Source organism: Artibeus jamaicensis, unplaced genomic scaffold (genome assembly GCF_021234435.1).
Source record: "Artibeus jamaicensis isolate MK-2021 breed Jamaican fruit bat unplaced genomic scaffold, CSHL_Jam_final contig_444, whole genome shotgun sequence".
Taxonomy (NCBI): Eukaryota; Metazoa; Chordata; class Mammalia; order Chiroptera; family Phyllostomidae; genus Artibeus; species Artibeus jamaicensis.
In genome coordinates this window covers 5,528,469-5,548,607 of record NW_026521831.1, presented here as the reverse complement: position 1 = coordinate 5,548,607, position 20,139 = coordinate 5,528,469, and the positions used below count along the sequence as shown (strand labels likewise).

The window sequence follows — 20,139 nt, the reverse complement described above, 5'->3', positions numbered from 1 at the left end:
TCTTCCCATTTTTGTGTGGTTACACAAACGCCGAGGGCAACCTGTTGTGATGTGTGACTCGGCCGCCACCTCTATGATTGCTTGTTGGTTGGAGAGTCCTGGAGGCAGGCAGAACTCCTGGGTCAGATGGTGCACACAGTTTAAATCTCTTGGTGTGATTGCTGAAGGGGTTTGAACCTCAGCTTTCCGCTCTACTCTTCCGACCAGGATCGGATGCAATGCTGCTGGTGTGGCTTCTCTGTGTTGCGCACACCACAGAGGCAGGCAACCTTCAGAGCGGCGGGGTGCATCATCGTTACATCCAGGCATCTCCAAGAAGGTCCTCCAGCTCAGGAAAATCTGGGAAGCTTTTCTGTCCTGTTTAAGAAGACCTATGCTATCCTGGAAACCATGGTACAAGCCACTGTTTAGAAAGGATTTTCATCTGCTTTGGGAAATAAAATCTAAACACGTATTTTAGAAACTGCTGAAAATTCCGCTAAGCTACAATGTTTTCCTTAGAAGTCTAGGACATATGGTTAGTCTTCCAGTGTTACTAGTAACAAAGTCCTGAAAATATTAACTCTTTCACTTTTCTGAGAGTCGTGTAAAATTATCCTTCATTTTCTTTCTTGCCTCCCACACTTGGGTTTTAACAAAAAAACGAGACATTCCTGTTATAAGTAATTACAGCCCTTCTGGTACAGTCTTTCAGCTCCATAAAATTAGCTATTGTACTAAATAATTAGCACATGCCATTCAGAATATCCTAAAAATTATACGCAACATCAAGCAGGAACTATACGCCGGCACTGGCCACGTTCTCTGCAGAACTGCTCAATGGAAATTAGGTGTTGGCAACAGGTGCCTCAAAAACAATTTATTAATGGTAAAAAAAAATAAAGCCTTTGAGTGACAGCACGTGAAAGCACTTTCAAGTTTGGAATTGTCTGAACTCTGACTTCTCAAACGCAGCCGTGCCTGCTCCTGCGTTAATTGTATCCTTGAGGGTAATTCCAGCAGTGACTTTCCCAGCTGCTGACAGAAGCTCACGCACACCCCACAAAGCCCCCTCCTACCCCGGGCTTCGGGAGGTGGGCCAGCAAGGACCGGGACCCCGGGAAGTTTGGTGACCCTGACTGATGCAGACAGGCTGCCCTTGGAAAAGGGTCAATATTGTGCTTTGATTCTTCAGCCGTGAGGATTATAGGAGCATTAATTTTTGTAATATTTACTAAATCTGTCTGTTTGAATTGTTGAGTGGCTTTGCAGCTGGGTAAGGACCTTAAAGATTTTACAAATTTGAGGTGGCCAGTCAAGCTTGTAGCGTTTCATCATGTGGGGGTTATTTGCAGGTGGGGTACGTGGCTTATTGAGGCCTCGTGTTTTGAAAGTCTTATACCGAATCTCTTCATAATCTTTACTTTTTGGAGCCATTTGGCTCAAATTAGGGAAGGTCTGACTTCTAGGATGTTTTTAAAAGGCAGGTTAGTATCAGTTTAGTGAGCAGATAGAAAGAGATACTAAGCTGACATTCAGATTTAGTACAGGTTTGGTGAGGCTTAGATGTTTAAAACAGACCTTAGGGCCCAGAAGATTAAAAATTTTAAAAAACGTGAACTTGTTTCCAAACCAAGCAGATGTGCTATATTAACATCACACAAAAGAGACTTTGTAGAGTTAGAAGATGGTCCTTTCTTACAAAGAAATGCTTCAAGAAGGATCTAATAACTTTAGGTACAGTTTTAGATATAAAATAGAACATGTAAAGGAAAACACTGTAGCACTACAAGAAGAAATGGACCAGTCCTCAGATACTCTGCCCCCATGGTTAATTACTGATGAAGAGGAAAATATAACATGCAAACAAGTCGCCCGTGGGATCGAAGGGACGCATTTACAGGCGGTCACCGCTTTGTGCCTGTGTGGACCAGCTCTCGGCTTTGAAGCACGTGGGCTAGTTCCACGTCTGCCACTTGCGCATCGCGGGTTCTCAAGTGCAGCGGCGTGGCGGAGTCACCTGGGGCGTTTGAAAAGCAGTCCCTATCTGGTGGTCTGTGTCACTGGGTGGAGGATGTCCGGGTCCCAGGGCTTTTCGGTCTCCCTCGATGAGTCTAATCTACAGTCCAGACTGGGAGCCGCTGGTCTGGCCTCAAGTATCCTCCAGCAATCCCGGAGGGCAGCTTGGGGGTGGCGCAGACCGCAATGACTTGAGAAATCAAGATGAAAACTATGACCCGAGAAAGCCATATATCTGAAAATTTAAAATAACACCTCTAAACAATTCCTGGGACAAAAACCGAATAAAAAGAAAATGATACGCTATGTACAACTGTTTGACAACAAATTTGTATATCAAGGTGTGGAAGGACCTGAAGCAGGAAAAAGAGGGACATCCAGTTAGATTAGAAAAGAAAAAGACTGAAGATGAATGAGGAGACAATTTAAGGACAGAGAAATAGAAGAGCAGATTACACCAAAGAATCTGGCAGGAAGACTACGAGTCAGAAAAAAATTAATGGGATACAAAATAAAGATACAGTAAGAGAGAACAAACAAAGCCAATAGTTGGTTCTCTGAGATTGATAAAATAGACAAAACTTTTTAAAAGTTAATTAAGAAAAATGGAGAAAGAACATACAAAGAAATGGTTTTAGGAATAAGAAAATGATGCAGAGATTAAATTGATGAGGCTGTTATGAATAAAACATGCATGCCAATAAATTTGAAGTCCTCAATTAAATGAATAAAATACTGGGAAGAATGTAATATAACTGACTTGAGAGGAAATAGTTCTATAACCATTAAGGAAATTGAATCAGTGGTTAAAAATCTTTTCACAAAGAAAGCAGGAGAACCAGATGATTTGAGAGGGGAGTGCTATCAGATATTCCAGGAACCAATAATTTCATCTTATACAAACTTTGATAGGGAATAAAAAAGGAAGGAATGATCCCTGACTCATTTTTTGAAACTCCTCACTTTGACGCCAAAACCAGGTCAGGAACCACAAGGAAGGAAACATTACAGTACAGCTCAGCCTTGCTCACAAACACAGAATGTGTAACACATCACGAAGTACTCGGGCTTGACCCAGAAATGCAAGATTGGCCTTTCAATGGAAAAATCGATCACCAGAATCCACCACACAAACCAAATAAAAGAGAAAACCCATAGGATGATCTTAATAGGTATAGATAACATGTTAAATACAATTGTACTTCTCTTCATATGAGATAGAAAATATTTTAAACAATTTGAACCAAAGATAACTTTCTTAATCTGATAAAGAATGCCTACAATATCCGACAGCAAAAATCATACGTAATGGTTAAATGTTGAAAGCAATCTCTTAAAGTCTAGAATAAGGAAACCAGCAGGACACCTGCAGTAACCAGCATAGGCAACCTCGTGCCAAAGGTGTTAGCGATGTGAAGGAAAAGAAACGAGGCATGAAGATGGAAAACAAAGAAGTAAAATTCCCATTACTTAAAGATGGCGTGGCTGTCGATACAGAAAGCCCCAAAGAATCCACAAATAAATCATGAGGAGTAATTGGAAATTAGTAAGATTGATAGAGTCAAACCCAATATACAAAAGTTGGTTGCATTTCCTTAAATCAACAAAACCTCTGAGGAAATATAGGCACAAATCTATGTGTGGCAAAGAATTTACGACGTTTCCAGGAATCAATTTGATAAAATATGAATAAGCCCCTTCCTGAAGAAATGATAAAACTTCACTGACAGGAATGGAAATCACCTAAATACAGATATATTTTTGGAGAAGAAGACCGAGCACTGTAGTGATGTGATTCTCCAAACTGGTGCAGAGATTCAGTGAAGTAGATTCCGTGATGGAGAGATCTCCAATTTGAATGCCGGGGGAGGGGCATTTCGTTAAGACAGTAAACTAATTCCCACAGGAAGGTGAAGAGGAAAGAGGAAGGAGTCATCAACACATTCTGGAAAAAGAAAATAAAATGAGGAAGCTTGATCTTCCAGGCAAAACAACTTGGAGTTATAAAAAATGAGCAAGATGTTAACACAGAGACAGACAATTGCACTGGTGGACTAGAATAGAGAGCTCGGAGTTTACTCGCATGTATATAGTGGAGCTTTGGGAAACAAGTGAGAAGTGACCGGATTTGGAAATTTGAATAACTGGAGATCCATATGGGAAAATCTGGGCCTTTACTTTATACCACACACAAAATTTCAGTTCCAACAGCATTTAGGATAGAAGTGGGAAAAAAACCCCACCCTCATAGGAGAGTGTCTTCATGATCTTGGGGGGTTTTCCTAAACAACACACAAAACATAAAGCAAAAGATAAAAAAGCACAAGAACTCAGAGGATAACATGGCTGTGCCCAGATAGAGATGAATAGAATAGCAAATGCCTCTCGTGGTGCAGCAGGAACCTGGCTCCGGCTGCCGGGGGTGAAAACCGGAGCCAGCAGCCTGGTACTCCTGGCGAGGTTGAACATTCTGGCTACTCCCGGGCTGGCACCCCCATTTCCACTCTCGTACTCTAGGGAGCTGTCCAACAGAATGTTCTCTGGTGATGGAGATGTTCTGTAGCCACCTCTCCAATGTGGTAGCCACCAGACCCACGTGGCTTCTGAGCATGTACGGTGTGGCCGTGGTAACCGAGGAGGTGGGCTTCAAAGGTCTTTCACCTTTATTTAATTTAAATTGAAGTAACTACTCTAGTGGGTGGTATTGCTTTAAAACGGTGCTTCCTGACAGATGTCATGTCACCTCACCCACAGAAAAGGGTGCCACTGGGGACGAGAAGCTCTTTTACATGTGTACCCGGAGAGGTGAGCAGGGACACCCACCCAGTGTAGAGCAGGTGAACTGCTGTGGGGCCCCCTACTGTAGATTTGGGGGAGTGCACCTGGCTCAGCGTCATGAATGGGTGTCAGAAACTCAGTTTAAGGAGAAACCGCTTCCATTTGAAATGGGAAATTTTTTAAGAGGCAAAAAATAAACAGCCTTTTATTTTTTGCCTTTCATTACTTGCTGAAGACAGAGCTCTCCATCCAGTCTTCACTCACTGACCACAGGTTGGTCCGTAGCTAACACCTCTCCTTCCCTGTGTAGCATCCCCGCCTGCGCTGTCTTCCCTGCTGCAGAGGTGGCAGATGCACACAGCCCTTCCCTTTTCCTGGGTTTGGTGGATATTTATCTGGGGAGGTGGGGCGGGAGATGGCCGCAGTAACTAGGGACGTAGACAAGTGTGTGCAATTTCAAAGACATCTTTGGATTCTCGTGTTTGATCTTTAGATCCTAAATTCTCCCCTGACAACGGGAGAGCGCTTTGATTTCTGAGGGTGCGGAGGGCGGGCAGGCATCACGGGGGAGCAGCGTGTGTGCCGTGGGCTGCAGGCTCAGGGGCCGGGAGCAAGTAGCTGACATATGCACCAGAGAAATCCATCTTCTCACGAGAGACAGCGACCCTTCGGAGAGAGAGCATGGGCTGCCTCGTCCCTCACTCATTCATCTGTGCACTTCCTCACTCTTGAATTCATTCACTAATCTGTTCGTTCTTTTACCAGACTCTGAGCAACTGGGTCTGACAAGTCGCTGGTGCTGGAGAGAGAGAGTTCTTGCCCTTGAGTCCCTAAGGTGCCTCCTCCGATCAGGTAGAGCCATCACCTGGCGTTGAGGACCCTGGGCTGTCAGCGAGTCACCAGCAGGGTGTGTCTCCCCTCTCCAAATTCTAGGGCTCTGTGGAGGGTCTTGGGCAGGAAGACCCCTGAGCAGAGGCCTGCTGCACTCACCCCCGGGTCTGGCTGGCTTCGCCTCCCAGCAAGCAGGAAAATTTCAAAGGGGTGCTTTGTGCTGATCTGGGGCATCGAGCTGAGGGGCAGGGCGGGCAGCCGTCCAGCACATTCTTGGACTTTGGGGCTGCGTGGGCTTCCTCAGGGTCGGTGTTCCTGCAGGCTCACGTGGGCTCCCAGGACTCGGCTCCCGCGGAAAGGGGTGCCAGTCAAACCCCCACCACTCTCACCGCTGCTGTGAACCCTTACAGTCGGGGTTGGGGGATTTCAGTAGACTTCCAGTGAGAGGGGCAGAGGCACCATTTTCTGTGATCACTTTCCCAAGGAGCTTTCGGGAACAGAAGCCCAAATGATGGTGAACAAGGTCATTTTTAGGAATTTATTCCTTTTTTCTTCCTCCCCCTCACCACGAAACACAACCATCCCTTGGTTGCAGCCCCTTAGACGATGCCAGGCCTCGTGAGGTTGGTTTCAAGGCCTCGACTGATCCTTTCAGAAAATTTTGACACAAAATAGAGCTTCCAGGGGCTTTTTTTCCCCTCTTTCTTTCATATTTGGTGCCAGAGGCTGTGTATTCAAGAATCTTATTCTGCTGCTGGGGGGCCGACAGGCGACCTGGCCCCCATGAGAAGTTCTGGGGATCAGTGGCTGCAAAGCCCCTTTGCACACCTCCTGGAATGTCGGGAATAAATTGGTTCAAGGTGGCCCATTCCGTGGTCACGCAGTAACAGCTGCCGGCCGAGCTGTGGAACGCTCAGAACACAGAAGTTGTCAGAAGTAAAAACATCTTTTAGTTCTACTGAAGTTAATAAGTCAAGTTAAATCATCCACATATGTGAAAACAGAAGATTTTCAAAGCAGTGCCTTCATTATAAAAAACGTGTTAAAATTAGTAACTATTTTATATCTTGCCTATTTCCCCCATCCAACCTAGTTTTTTTTAAAACGTCCAAATATAGATTTTGCAGCATTAAGGTAGACATGCACAGAGTCACAAAAACTGAGAGATGAAATCAGGGTTTAATTTCTTGCCCTGAGGGTAATGAGCGCCCTGGAAAACTTTGACAGGCGCGTTTTAGAAACTGGGGCCCAGCTTCCATCTGAGCCCTCTCCCTCCTCGTCCTGGGGGGATTCCCTGATTTTCATTACTTCACCGGAGGGTCTTGGGAGCACATGTTTCCAGCACCTTCTCTGAGCTCAGGTTTTTGTGCTGGGGATGGGTTGGTGCTTCATGAACTGTTTGTAGAAGGACTGATGAGTAGAATTCTTCGTTGCACCATGAAGTAAACACATTGGACTGCTCCTCCGTGGTAATGTCACTTTGGGGAAATGGCCTTGGTGACACGGGTTCCAAAGCCACACTTGGGACCTGTGCTCTCAAAGCATGTCTCAGTCCGGGTTGGGGCCGTGGCTTGCTCTCTGCTTCTTCTGGGAATAGAGCCCTCCTTTGCTTTGGGAGAGCTGCCCCCACCCACTGCGGGAGGTCTTGCCCGGCTGTCGCTGACCCTTCTCTCTTTGTGTGTGTATGTGACCCAGGCCGAGGGGGTCAGCTTTCAGCTCCACTCCCCTTCTCTCTCTGTCTCTCTCTCTAGACTTTGAGTCTTGTTCTTGGTGAGCCAAGACAGGGACAAAGTGGCTGGAGTGGATTTGTCCAAAGGACCGGGCCATGTCATGCCTGGTAGCTGGGTCCTCACGCTCGCCCTGGTTCCTTTCATTTTTGAGTCTGTTTCTTCCGTTGTGACAGCCATGCTGTGCCCCGGCACTTCCTGTGTGGGGACACATCTGGTGTTGCTTCCGTGCCAGTTACTGAAGACGTTCCCAGAGAGGAGGTGCCGCCGGCGTGTTTCTCTGTGATCCGTTTGAGAAGTGGAAGGTCAGGGGGCATGTTCTTGCGCTGAACCTTTTGCTGTGATCCCCTCCACCCTGCCTGCCCTTGAGCTGGAGCTCTGTGCAGAACAATCTGTGTGTCTTCTCACTGTGAGTGTGAAACATAGGGCACAGCTACTTCAGGGACAGAGGCTTTGGATGGGTGAGGAGGGGACAGAGAAAATAGTCAGTCCCCACCTCGGTCCTCCGCTCAGAGTCGCAGGTGCGAGACATTCGTCTGATTACCGTCTCTGCTCTCAGATGAGACCTGGAGCAGGGTGGCAATTTCCCTGCAGCATCACCCCTTCAGCTAAACTCTCACAGACGCTAAACAGAGTAAGAAATTGGTCAAATAGGGGCAATTCCATGCCATCCTTTTGCTCTTTCTTACAGTTTCTATTACTGTTATAATTTATGATATTGTTTTTTAACAGTATTCTAACCCCCTAAACTGTAGTCAAACACTTTTTTGCTCTATCTGCCTGCAGGGGAGATGCTGGACAGCTGGTCAACCTCTTCCCGTTCAATTTTCTCCCATTGGAAAGGTATGCGCACCCCTCTCCTCCTCTTCTTCCCATGTCTTGGAGAGCCCCCTAATCGCCAAAACTCAAGTCTATGTTATTCAATCCACAGCCAAATGCCCGGCTTGGCTGCCTCATGCTTCCTGTTTTGTAGCCCCTGCACTGCCTGTCCCCTGGTTTGCCAGCTGACCTGTAGCTCCCCAGGAATGTCACTGCTGTCCCCACTGCCACTGGTCTGCCTTCATTTGTACATTCACTTGGGATCCTGTTACCTGCTTCCCCATCTGGTGACAATGCTTCTGACATGGAAGAATCCGTCTGGGGTCATGAGTCTCTCCTGGCAATGCCTTTCATATTATTTTCTTGACCTTGGGGCAGTACACTTAACCCATCCTTTAGTGCTGGGCACTGTGTCCCTGAACAGAGAATAGGGCAAGGAGAGCATGAAAATGGGCAGCTGGAATATCTAGGGAGACTATGCAAATTAGGGAAAGTGCTCCTTCAGGTAGACTTGGCCACAGGCTGGGGCCCAGCAGAGCACCTGCTGGATTCCAGTCCCCACCTGCCTGCTCGGCCTTTTGCATTCTACAACCTGATGGATGATACATGGTGCTCCCAAATAAAATGCACAGGTTAGAATCTCTGAGGCTACAAGTCCAATACCACATTTTTCCTGTGTAATCATTGGGCTTTACATGTTTGTAGAATTTCATGGTTAGCAAGTGCTTTTAAGTGAATCTTCTCTTTTCATTATAACAGTGATACATACTCTTGATGGTAATTGCATAAAACACAGAAAATACATTAAAAAAGTAACAAAGGTGCATTAACTGACCCCTAACTCCTGTTTATTTTAACAGATTTTCACCCTTACCTTCTTCATTTGTTTATAACATGTATTCGTAGCTGTTATTTCATTGAGTTTTCACAAAAACAAAACCTGTCAGGTAATCTAATTAGCAATGACTATGCCCATTTTGGGAGAGCATTGAGACTATGCAAGTGGAGGGTTGAGAGGAACACTACAGCGAATTCTCTGACATTACAGAAAAGGGTTGAGAAGGCAAAATTCCATTAACGAAGGTGCCTGTACCCTTCTCCGGTCCCCAGGTTCTATGTGGAGAGTTTTGTGACTCAGTGACCATGCGGCTGAGCCTTCTGCCAAGTCTGCTTCCCCCCTGTGGCCAGGTGGACCAGAAAGTCGAAGTGCAGCTCTCAGGCACTTTGCTGACTTACTCATCCGGTGAGATGAAGTGACAGGATCCTTATAAAACACTTGTGCCTAAGGGAGAGCAGGCGTTGGATAAAGGTGACCTGATGCCACGGCCATTGTTTCTGAGGGCTGCCTCTGACCCTGCCACGGGGCTGACTGCTTTGACTGCGTTCTCTCGTTTGATCTTCAAGGCCGGTCGACGAGGAGGGCAATGCTGTTAGATTTCCCCCAAATTTACAGCTCGTAGCGGGAAGATCAGAGGATGAGACGATAGCTCCAGGAAATGCTCTGGGTGCCAAAGGCAGGTCTGCAACCCAGGTCTCCCGTCCTGTGCTCTTCCTGCTGCTATAGCCAGCTGCAGATGGGGGTCCAATGCACTAGGAAGAGTTCTGGAGCCTTCTGGAGCTTTTGTCAGCAGCGAGCAGTGGGTGTGACAACATATCCTGTTCGCCATTTACCCAGGTTCTGCGCTGTGGGTGGAATGGGCCCATCTACCTTATAAGTTGTCACAGTGTAATTTCAGGACAAGGTAGCCTGGTGTGGCGAGCTCATTCTGTCCAGCTGTACTACCTGGACGTGATGTAAATGAAAACTAAAAAGCCTATTTATAATGAAAACAAGCCTCTTGTTTTTAGCCTAAATAAATCTAAAGGCTTTAAAAAAAACCACCGATAGGTAATGTGATCCTAAGAACAACTTTCTGAGGAAATAAAAAGGAAGTCATTCACAGGTTAAAAGGAGCTGTGCTCCTCATACTCCTAAACCTCCAAACTGGACATTTTTAATGTAAGAACGCACATGGATCTGAGGTTGCCCAAGTATCAGGATGCACTGGGGCTGGACTTAACTGGAGGTTTTCTGTGACCATGTTACTGTCGCAGGGAGATGACCGTGTCTCCCCGGCACTGGCGCCTGGGGTCAGTCAGTGAGCTGCCCTGGCCTGTGTCAGAGCTGGTCTCTTCTCTCTAGTTAATAACCACAGAACCGCCCTGGACTCCACGTCCCTGCAGCTACAGCCCGAGTTCTCCTTTTCTCTTCAAGGCCACGGCTCTAGGAACAGCGGTCCACATCCCATTCTTTCATTTACTCTCCATCCGATTGCAATCTGGCTTCCTCTGGTCTTATTTCTGCACAGCCACCCCGTTCTAGAAGCCAGGTCCAGAGGGAGAAACTACAGGAGGGGCAGGCTGAGTGCCTGTGTTGTCCCCAAACAGCATTCCTATGATCAGAGCTGGTACCAGAATGACACTGCTTCCTTCCCGGACTCAGCCAGTCCCTGCCACAGAAGCACACGGCCAGCCGTCCTCCAAGACAGAGGGAGCAGAGGGACAGTGCTGCAGGTGAAGGGACCACAGGGGCAGGTGCACTTAGGTGCTGGCCCTGCTGCTTATCAGAAAATGTCCTGTGGGTCTCAGTTTCCTCCAAAATGGCATGACCACACCCACTTTATTACACAACATTGAGGGCCCTGGCACACAGTGGACCTCCATAGATGGTAAGTTCTTTTTATCAGCACAACAAACCAGAATAAAACAGCAGTGGTCACTAAGCCACTGACTGGTTAATGGAGACCCCCACGGATCTTATCCTGGGCTTCTGTCTGCTCGTGGACAAGCTTAGGCCTGGCCACGCTGACCTATGCTGGGGTCATACACAGAGTGTGGGCTTGCAAAGCGGGAAGCGAGCTTATTAACTTTCAGCTACGATTCTAATTACCCAGTGAAATGTATTTGTACATTTGCTGTACAAGGAGCCCTCTCTTTGCCAGATGCCAAATTACCATCTACAATGGGGCATAGACTTGGCCGGGAAACTCCACGTCTCCTGTGCTCTTTAAAGGTCATCCTGCTCCAGGTGCTCACCTCAACTCAGGAGTCCGGATTAGACAGCAGAAGTGAGTTTCCGAGACACCTTCTTATCTCACCACTGGCTGAGCTCCCAAAGGTTCAATGGCTCCATTCCAGCTCTTTCTCCCTTGAAAATGTTATGAATCACAAGGCAAATGCTTTCTCTCAGGTAGTTCCTTTGAGCTGATCTTACATTTTAGAAGTGCTGTGAGATTTATCAGGTGTTTTCACATGCATGCATTATGGATGGGAAGGAGTAAAACGTGTCTTTCTTACTCATTTCCTCAATAGAAAAGTTATTGAAAGTCTCTGCATTGCGGTCCTTGCCTGGAGCCACCAGGTAATCTGGTTGTCATTCCTTTTGCTCGAGAGTCTGCAATTCTAGACTCTGGAGAAGACTCTGTCTTCTCTTCTCCACAGTGTGGGGCCTCAGCTGGGAAGAAGGGAATGGCAGGCAGGGAGGTAAGATTGCTGGGCTGTTTTCCGCGTACGTGTCTGGTGTCTGGGCTGCAATTGCTGGCCTGAGCTGCCGACACTTGGCCTTTCAGGGTGGAGAGGTGCCCTGTCCCACCCAAGGGACATTTGGGCTTCCTCACAGCATGGTGGCCTCAGGGGAGTCACACTTCCTACAGAGCAACCTGGGGCTTGAAAAGTGAGTGTTCCAGGGAACAGGGAAGGAGCCAAATGACCTTTTTATGGCTGGGCCTCTGAAGTCACATGGTCCCCACTGGTTGAAACAGCCACAAAACCATCCAGACTCCAGTGGTAGATTCCCATTAATGGAAGGAGTGTCTAAGAATTTGTGACATTTATTAAAATGACCACAGCAAGTGTCAGGACCACTTCGGTCCAGTCCAGATTTATTATAGTCAGGCAAGTTGAAATGCTGGAGAGTTTAGCTGCGAGTAAAAATGGCCTTCACACTCTGAACTTCTACTTATTCAGCGTGTGGTAACGGACAAAGTATTTTGTCTCTTTGAGTCTCGGTTTCACTGTCTATAAAATAAACAACAGTTCCAGCCTTGTTGTGACGATTAAATGAGATGTGTTTATAAAAAGTTGATGTAGCCTTTGGCACAGAGTAGGTGCTTAGTAAATAGAAACTATTAATAACAAAATTGAAACTACCCCTCTAATAAGGAATGGGACTAAGTCTGTTATCATTATTACTGCTGAGGTCAGTGCGAATCATTAGGTGCACAGAAAACCCAGGGAATGCGCATTCTCTCCTTCCTTCCTCCACGGCTCTGGCTCCCCACGGGGCCTTTGCTGCTCCACTTAATTCCATCCCCTCCCCATGTCTCTGTGGTCCTGGGGGTTCAAGGAGGGTTGCCCCCCCCCCCCCCGCCACGGGCTCACCTCTGGTTACTTGGCCTCCTCTGTTTAGTTTCTTGGATTCCTCCATCATTTGTGCAGTCAGTTCACTGCAGTCTGTTCCCTCAGCTGACAATACAGGGAGAGGTGTCACCTTGAGGGGACATTGACTAATGGAAATGTAGGAAGGTGAGCGAGGCTGAAGGGGGGTCTCGGGAGAACGGGGCGTGGTCAGCTCACCTTCCTTCCCTGCTTCCCTTTCTTCTTGTGCTTCCTCTTCTTTCTTTTCTTTTGATTCTTCTTTTGCAAAGATGGTGCAACCACGTGTACAAAATCCTCCACACCTGGCTATTTTCATAATCGTTCTTTGAGTCAGTAGACGTGACTGTAGTCCACACAGCGGTGATTCCATTGAAAACTGCAGCGCCGTGTTCCACACTGGGGTTCTCACCCGGGCCGTCCACCCATGTCACTGTTGGTGGCAGTTCTGGCAGGCACTGGGCTTTCTGGGTTTGCCACAACATTGGTTCTGCATTAACGTTCACTTACACGCATCTACCCCTGCAGTTTCCTTCTTTCATTTTCGTAAGATGGGTTTTCAAAGGTAGATCTTCTGCATCATCAAGCACATGCATTTTAAGAAGTAATAAATATCACCAGCCCTGGCTGGTGTAGCTCAGTGGGTTGAGCACGGGCCTGCGAACCAAACAACCATGGTTCGATTCCCAGTCAGGGTACATGCCTGGGTTGTGGGCCAGGTCCCCAGTATGGGGCACGTGACAGGCAACCAAACACTGATATTTCTCTCCTTCTCTTCCCCTCTCTCTAAAAATGAATACATAAAATCTTTTTAAAAAGTGATAAAATTTTAAAAAGTAATAAATATCACCAGATTACTCTCCCCAAAGGCTGCGGCATTTACAGTTCCTCTAGTGATTTGTTTCTGCAAATGTCTCATGACCGAAGACCTCTCTGCTCGCATTTGGGCACCCACCACTGGACTTAGGATGGCTACGTGGTGAAGCAAGGAGTCAGAGACCAGGGAATCGGAGGATAAAAGTCATGCCCACATGCACTGATTAAAATGGGTTTGGTTATTTGTGGGTTTGTTCCTTTGCACCCCTGCATTCCATACGAAGTAAACCTTTTTTAAAAAGACCTTCTCTCTACAGAAATCCCATCCGCTGATCTTGGAGTCCATGTAGGTGTTCCTCTCATGTCTTGTAATAAGGCACTTGATAGGCTAATTGCATTGTATTTATAGCCTATAGAGGTGGCTCCTACTTTAGAAGAGGGGTTTCCGTGGTAATGTACTCATAACCGCAGGTTCCAAGAGGCTAAACTGAGATGGATGCATAAAAATGCAAAGCTAGGCTTGTGGGGGACCCCATAAAGGCACCGAGTGGAACAGACAGACCATGTGAGAGACAGAGGCGCCCACGGTGAGGCTGTGTTTCATGTGATTACAGCGCCTTCTTGGTTTTGCACAAAACTTGGGTTTAAAATCTGCACCAAAGTCAAGCTTTATGTTGACCACTTTGAATCCCTATTGTTCAAAAATCCAGAAGTCTCTATGGGGTCTAAACAGCTGGCCCTGGTTTCCGGGGCACGCCCCACCTGCTGTCCCATGTGGTGTTGACGCTCACGCCCACCCTGGTGATTCACATGAGACGTCATCTCTCTTCCAGGGTGGATGAAGGAGCTGGCCTGCCTCTCTTTATGTTCTCTCTCTCTATCTCCTTTTTCAAAATCGCCATAAAATTATCCAGTTCGTACTGTCCAGTTGCTAATCACTGCCCATTGTAGTATGAGTTCCTTCAGCACAGATGCAGTTAGTTTGAAATGATAATAATGATAGTAAATACCAACAGAAAACATTTTGGACTGTCTATGTTCTAAGCACTAGGCTAGACCCTTATACACAATAATTCTATAAGGAGGGGTGATTATCTGTTTGACAGATGATGGCGCTGAGGCTCAGAGTGGCTTAGCAAGTTGCTCAGACACTTGCCATCGGTGGCAGGAGTGGGCTGGCTGTAAACACAAACCTTGTTTGGCCTTGACATCCATCCACACTGTCCATTCAACTGTCCTACCTCCTGCCACGTGGCACTGGATTGTCTTTTTAAAGCCACGTATCATCTCTGCCACTTCTCTTAGCTCTTCTTCATCCTCATTGTCACCATCCCATATGATGAACACCTACTATGCGCCAGGCCCTGGGTGAAGTATCCTAGTAGACCTGGTTACTGGCCTTCTGTGGTTCTTGGAGGACAGGGGCCTCATCTTATGCGTTTGAGCCCCTGCAGTTCCTGGCCTAAGATGAGGGTGAGGTTCAGACTCAACCCCAGTTATTTCTTCTTCTCTTCACCATAAGCAACTGGAGGGCCCAGGTCTCTCACTGTTTTCTCATCTATCTCTCCACCAGCCCATGCCTAAAGCAGAGATGTACCCCATCATAGCCAATTCACGACCTGCCAGTACCTAACACCTCCCGTGCTAGGTTCACACACTCTTACCCTCTTCTGTATAATCGTGTCTATTTATCAGGCAAGGGAACCATGGCTTTGAGAGACAGATGCTCAACTGACTATCTGCTGATGCCCAGGAGGTCATTCCTATAGAACAAGGCCGATAGGTGTCCCCTCCCACCCAAGGGACATCTGGCAGTATCTGGGGATATTGGGTTGTCACCACTGGGAAATTGTTACTGGCATGCAGTAGGCAGAGCCTCCGGGCTGCTGGTAAACACACTACAATGTACAGAACGGTCTCCACAAAAAGGACTCACAGGAGCAACTGAGGGTAGTGCCGAAGTGGAGAAACTCAGCTACAGAAAAAAGAAAGGAGATGTTGTATTCGATCATCCTTTCTACTTTCGGATATCTTAAGAGATGTAATTTTAATGTAATGCACACAGAAACATTGAACCCTATGTTCCTTTCTAAGATGTAAACTCATAAAACTGAAAAATAACTATTAATTCTGTATAAGGTATAAGGAGATATATATAATCATTCTTAAAACAAAGTGAGCGAGTCTCAGTTTTCAACTTAGTTTTTAGGTGTATTCTAAAAGATAATGTATATGTTATTTTCTTTCCCTTTTGGAGAGGCCAAGAGCAACAATTGGCTTTATGGGACAGCGTTACTAAGATATGGATTTTGTGGTTCAAATTAAGGGTGAAACTTTGTTTCAGATCATATGGTTTTATACTTCAATCTGGTCAAACTTGGATCTGCATCTTCTTCCACTGAGAGCTTCTGTCCCCACAGTTATAACCCGATGAAGAACTGATGTTCTGTATGTCAGGGTGGTACGCCATGAGCGGGTGAGGCTAGACAATGTCTGGGGTTGGTTTAAAATATTCCGGCAAAAGTGAAAAAGCAGAGATACACAAGTTCAGCAAAATGTTGGCACTTGCTCAGTCAGGACGATGGCTACATGGGGGTTTGTGTTACTTTTCTTTAGACTTTCAAGTAAGTTAAAAAATTTCCAGAAGAAGCTTCTAAAAAAAGGTGTGCTGTGTCCGCCCCCAGAATGACAAGTCACTGGTTTGAAAATCATCAGACACACTAGTTTCTTGCTCCATCTCTGTTGAGTTCACGGGGTTTCTTGAGCCAAAGTCCAGGTGTGTGTCTGGATCTCTGTTTAACCCATGACTGTGTATCATCTCTGAATTTCCAGGGCACGCAGGAAATGAAAAGTGACAACAGTTTGGGCAAAGATTTGACCAAAGCTCTCCAGAGGAGGCTATCTGAGTGACCAGAAAGGGTGTGCAAAGGTGCTTGGCATTACTGGTCACGAGGGAAATGCAATTAAAGCCACCACGAGAAGACTCCCACCCACCGATGAGAGCCCCCGTTAAGAAGACTGACGATGACCAGGGGTCACTGAGGCTGAGGAGCAGTGGAAATGCTCCTCTTTGGGGCGAGAGTGAAAATGGCTCCATCCTTGTGGGGAAAGAAGTCTGATGGTTTCCTAGTAAACTGCCCTTCCGTCATCGGGGTGACCCGACCCCCGAAACCCTTAACTATTTACTCAAGAAACATAAAAACACATGTCCCCAGGAAGGCCAGGACAAAAGGACTCACTCACAGGAGCTTTACTCAGGACAACTCACCAGGAAAAATGAGCGGACAGACCGTGGCAGGTAGGGGGGTGCCACTCGGTGATGCGAAGAGACAAGCTACCGAAATAACGTGGCTGAGTCCCAGAAACGCGAGTGCACACAGTGTCGGTCCTTCACAGGGAGTTCTGGAGTCCGAGAAGCCAACCTGTGATGGAAAGAGCAATTTCCTGCCCTCCGCTGGTGCTCCGTCCGGCGCCGGAGCCTTCCCTGGCGGGCATGCCCTGTGGCTCCTCGCATTTGTGCGTTACCCGCAGCGAGGCTAGGGGAGTTTTCCTCTAACTCACGCACCGGGACACATCTCTACCTTTGTCACTGGACACTGAAGAAGTCCCAGTTCACCTTGGAGTGGCATGGCATCGCGCTGAGCACGTTTCATTGGTCCAGCTATTCACCCCCGATGCCAAATCTCACCGGCACGATGTTCTGTTTGGACGCTGCGCCAGTTTGCTTGGACTGTCCTAACCAAATCCCTCAGAATGAAGGGCTCAGACCGCAGAAGTGTGCTTTCTCATGGTTCTGGTGGCGGGGAGTCCACGGTCAAGGTGCCGGCAAGTTCGGTTTCTGCTGAGGCCTCTCCCCTTGACCTGCACACGGCCACCCTCTTCTCGGGGTCGTCCCTCTGGGCTTGCATCCCTGGCTCTCTCTGCGTGTCCTCATCTCTTCTTCTTGTAAGGACACTGTCAGATTGAACTAGCCCCCACCCTAATGGCCCGATTTTAACGGAATTGTCACTTGGAGGGACCTAGGCCCCAAACACAGTCACTAAGGGGCAGGGCTCCAATGTGTGAATTTCAGAGGGAACGTCGACATAATCTTGTGAATTCAACCTTGTGAGCTCCTGGCTGCTCAGGCTGGCTCTCCACACAGTCGGCAGAGCAAGCGCTGACACAGGAAGGTGTGGTCCTGTCCCAAGGTCAAGACCCACTTCAGCCTTCAATGGCAACCAGGATCCAATCCAAAATGTAACTCACCTTTCCAGCGTCCCTGTGCATCCTGCCTACCTCATTTCCTAGCTGTCCCCTTGCTGTCTTTGTCCGGCCACACACAGGCTACCTCTCTTTCCCGCTAGCCTCTCCTTTCCCCGGGACCTTTGCTTGTGCCGCCTCATCGCCTGGACTCCCTCTGCTGGTTCTGCTCAGCATGAGGGTCTCTTCCTGTGGGATGATGGCCCCTGACCATTCCCCATGGCAGACCCAGCGAGGAGCCCCAGGCGTGTACTTTCACTCTGTATTGCGGTTCTTCTTGTGCTGCTTTTCACGGCTGCAATTCGCTGTGCGGTTCGCTGAGAGCCCACCTTCCCCTCCTGTTCTGCAGACAGCATGAAAGCAGAAAAGATGTCCCACACGTTTGTCCTCAGAGCCTCAACCGCCACCCGCTGCCTTGCTCACACTAAGTTCCCAATAAACTTTTGCTGAATGGATGTATGAAGCCATGGGAACCGTTACATCAACTGACCCCTAGCTGTTTGCCACAGTTGCTCGATTATTCATTCCACTCACACTCTGATCATTGTATTCCCGACTGGCAGTTTCATCAGTGGGGTGACAGGCAAGGAGGAAAGAGCCCACAGAATTGTTTTTGGAGATCTGTGGGCGAGGCTGGAGGAGGGCAGGAGCGGCTGAGAACGAGGTTGGCCATTGGGCCCCGTGCACTGAGTCCTGTGATTGCTATTCCTCTCCGTTACACGGCCCCATTCATTAGCATGGGTAGGTGAAGGCTGGCTGTAATTTTAAACAACGGTTTGAGGCATTTCTATTCTGGTCCTGAAACAGCTTAAATATTTTATGAGTTTTTAAGATTGGGAGAAATTAAAGCGAGTATGTAATCTTGCTCTGGTGTGTGTATAAATATATACACATATGAAATTTAAATATACTCACACAAAATCTCATTGTAGAGAATCTCATAAATCTAAAAAAGATAGGGAGTCTAAAAAAAACCCTACCCATATGTAAACATCATATGAAAATATATGCAGTGTTAATTTCAGAATTTATTGCAATCTGCAGTATATCTTTAACAATTGCACATGCATTCTCCCGAGAGCGAGAGGGAATTTTTTAAAAATGAAATATTTTGCATAAAATATTTTGATATTTTAAAAAACCAATATAACTTTTAAAAAACCATAAAAGAAATGTCTAGCAGGAGTTCTAAAGGAACTGTGTTGTGGGGGGAAAAGTTTTCTTTTTTTTTTTTAGTTTTTATCCTCTGAACATGGGGCCATGGCACTCTACAGTCATAATAGACTTTGGGGTCATTAAGGGACTTTTAGCAAATAATCTATCTATTGTTCCACTGGGAATGTAAATAAATGAGTAATTTTTCCTCGTTAATTATAATTCTTGTGAATTACAATGTCTAGGCCCCCCTCCAGGGCACCAATCCACCCGTGAGTCAGAAGTTGCCACCCACACCGTGCGTACTGCATTTGATAAACTTTTTTTCCACGTATAATCATTATCTTCAATTTCAGACCATTTCAGAAATAACTGACAATAAAGGCAACTTCTGCTTCATTCCATTTCTCGCCTGCGCTTTATGGGTTATAATATATTTCTGTACCTCAATGAAGCAATTTATAGCAGAGGTGTTGCATTTTATTAAGTGTGTATTATGCATATTTTATTACAACTTGCTCCAATAGAACGTCTTTTAAAAGATTACTCGCAAGTCATTCCCTGTTTCTGCCAACGCGGAAAACAAAGAGAAGGCGTTTCACGGTGACTTAGGCGAAGGAGGTCTGTCAACTACCAATGTTAGAATGATTGTGATTTAGGGCTTACTTAAGATTTCAGAGTGTTTGGCTGCCAATCAGGCTCTGTTACCATATTGTCCGGTTATATGCATTAGGGCGCATGTCTGTGATGTGGCTTCTGTAAATGACCCTGTGACTTAGGCGCCCCCTTCCCTTGAAAACCAAATGCAATTCACAAAAAAGGCCCACAGATTTGCAGTTAAAATAGGAGTGTTGCCTGAAGCCCGGAGGGTGCTGTGGGCTTTGACCCTGCATTTGAGTGTGGTAGCGGCTCTGATAGTCCACAGTCTACGTGTCTGGGTGCGTTTCGTTTCCAATTCAAAGGAAGAAGCTCTGCAAGTGCAAACAGGGTAAGTGGTGCGTCTCAGCTTTGTGAGCGTCTGAGGGGTTCGTAAATGCTAATTTCGAAATGGCTTCTTTGTGCTGGAGGCGGGGAGGAGGGGGGCTAAGCCACCTCTTCCAACCCACTGAATGAGAGGCCAGATACCAGAAACCACCAGGATGAACTTGTAGCCTCAGCTCCCGTTTCTGGAGCACCTACTGTGTGCTCAGCGTCTTCTCCGCAACATCTCACTCCATTCCCAGCGAGATTGATGACATCGCCATTTTAATCAAGGGGGAGGGGGTGGCATGTTCAAGGTCACACAGCTAATGAGGGATGAGGTGGAGATACAAACCCAGGCCAAGCTTCCTTCTACTCCTGGCTCTTTATACTGGCAGTT

General features: G+C 46.9%; 1 long non-coding RNA gene across 2 annotated transcripts; it reads left to right on the top strand.

The window, feature by feature from the left end:
- The first annotated feature begins 7,555 nt into the window (after positions 1 to 7,555).
- LOC119037851 (uncharacterized) lies at positions 7,556 to 19,158 on the top strand. 2 transcript variants are annotated; one of them, XR_008391779.1, is made up of 3 exons: positions 7,556 to 7,639; positions 8,121 to 8,177; positions 16,215 to 19,158. It is a non-coding gene; the product is annotated as an uncharacterized LOC119037851 (long non-coding RNA). The 2 variants fall into 2 exon arrangements; XR_005080304.2 differs by having other exon boundaries at positions 7,589 to 7,743.
- Positions 19,159 to 20,139: the final 981 nt, after the last annotated feature.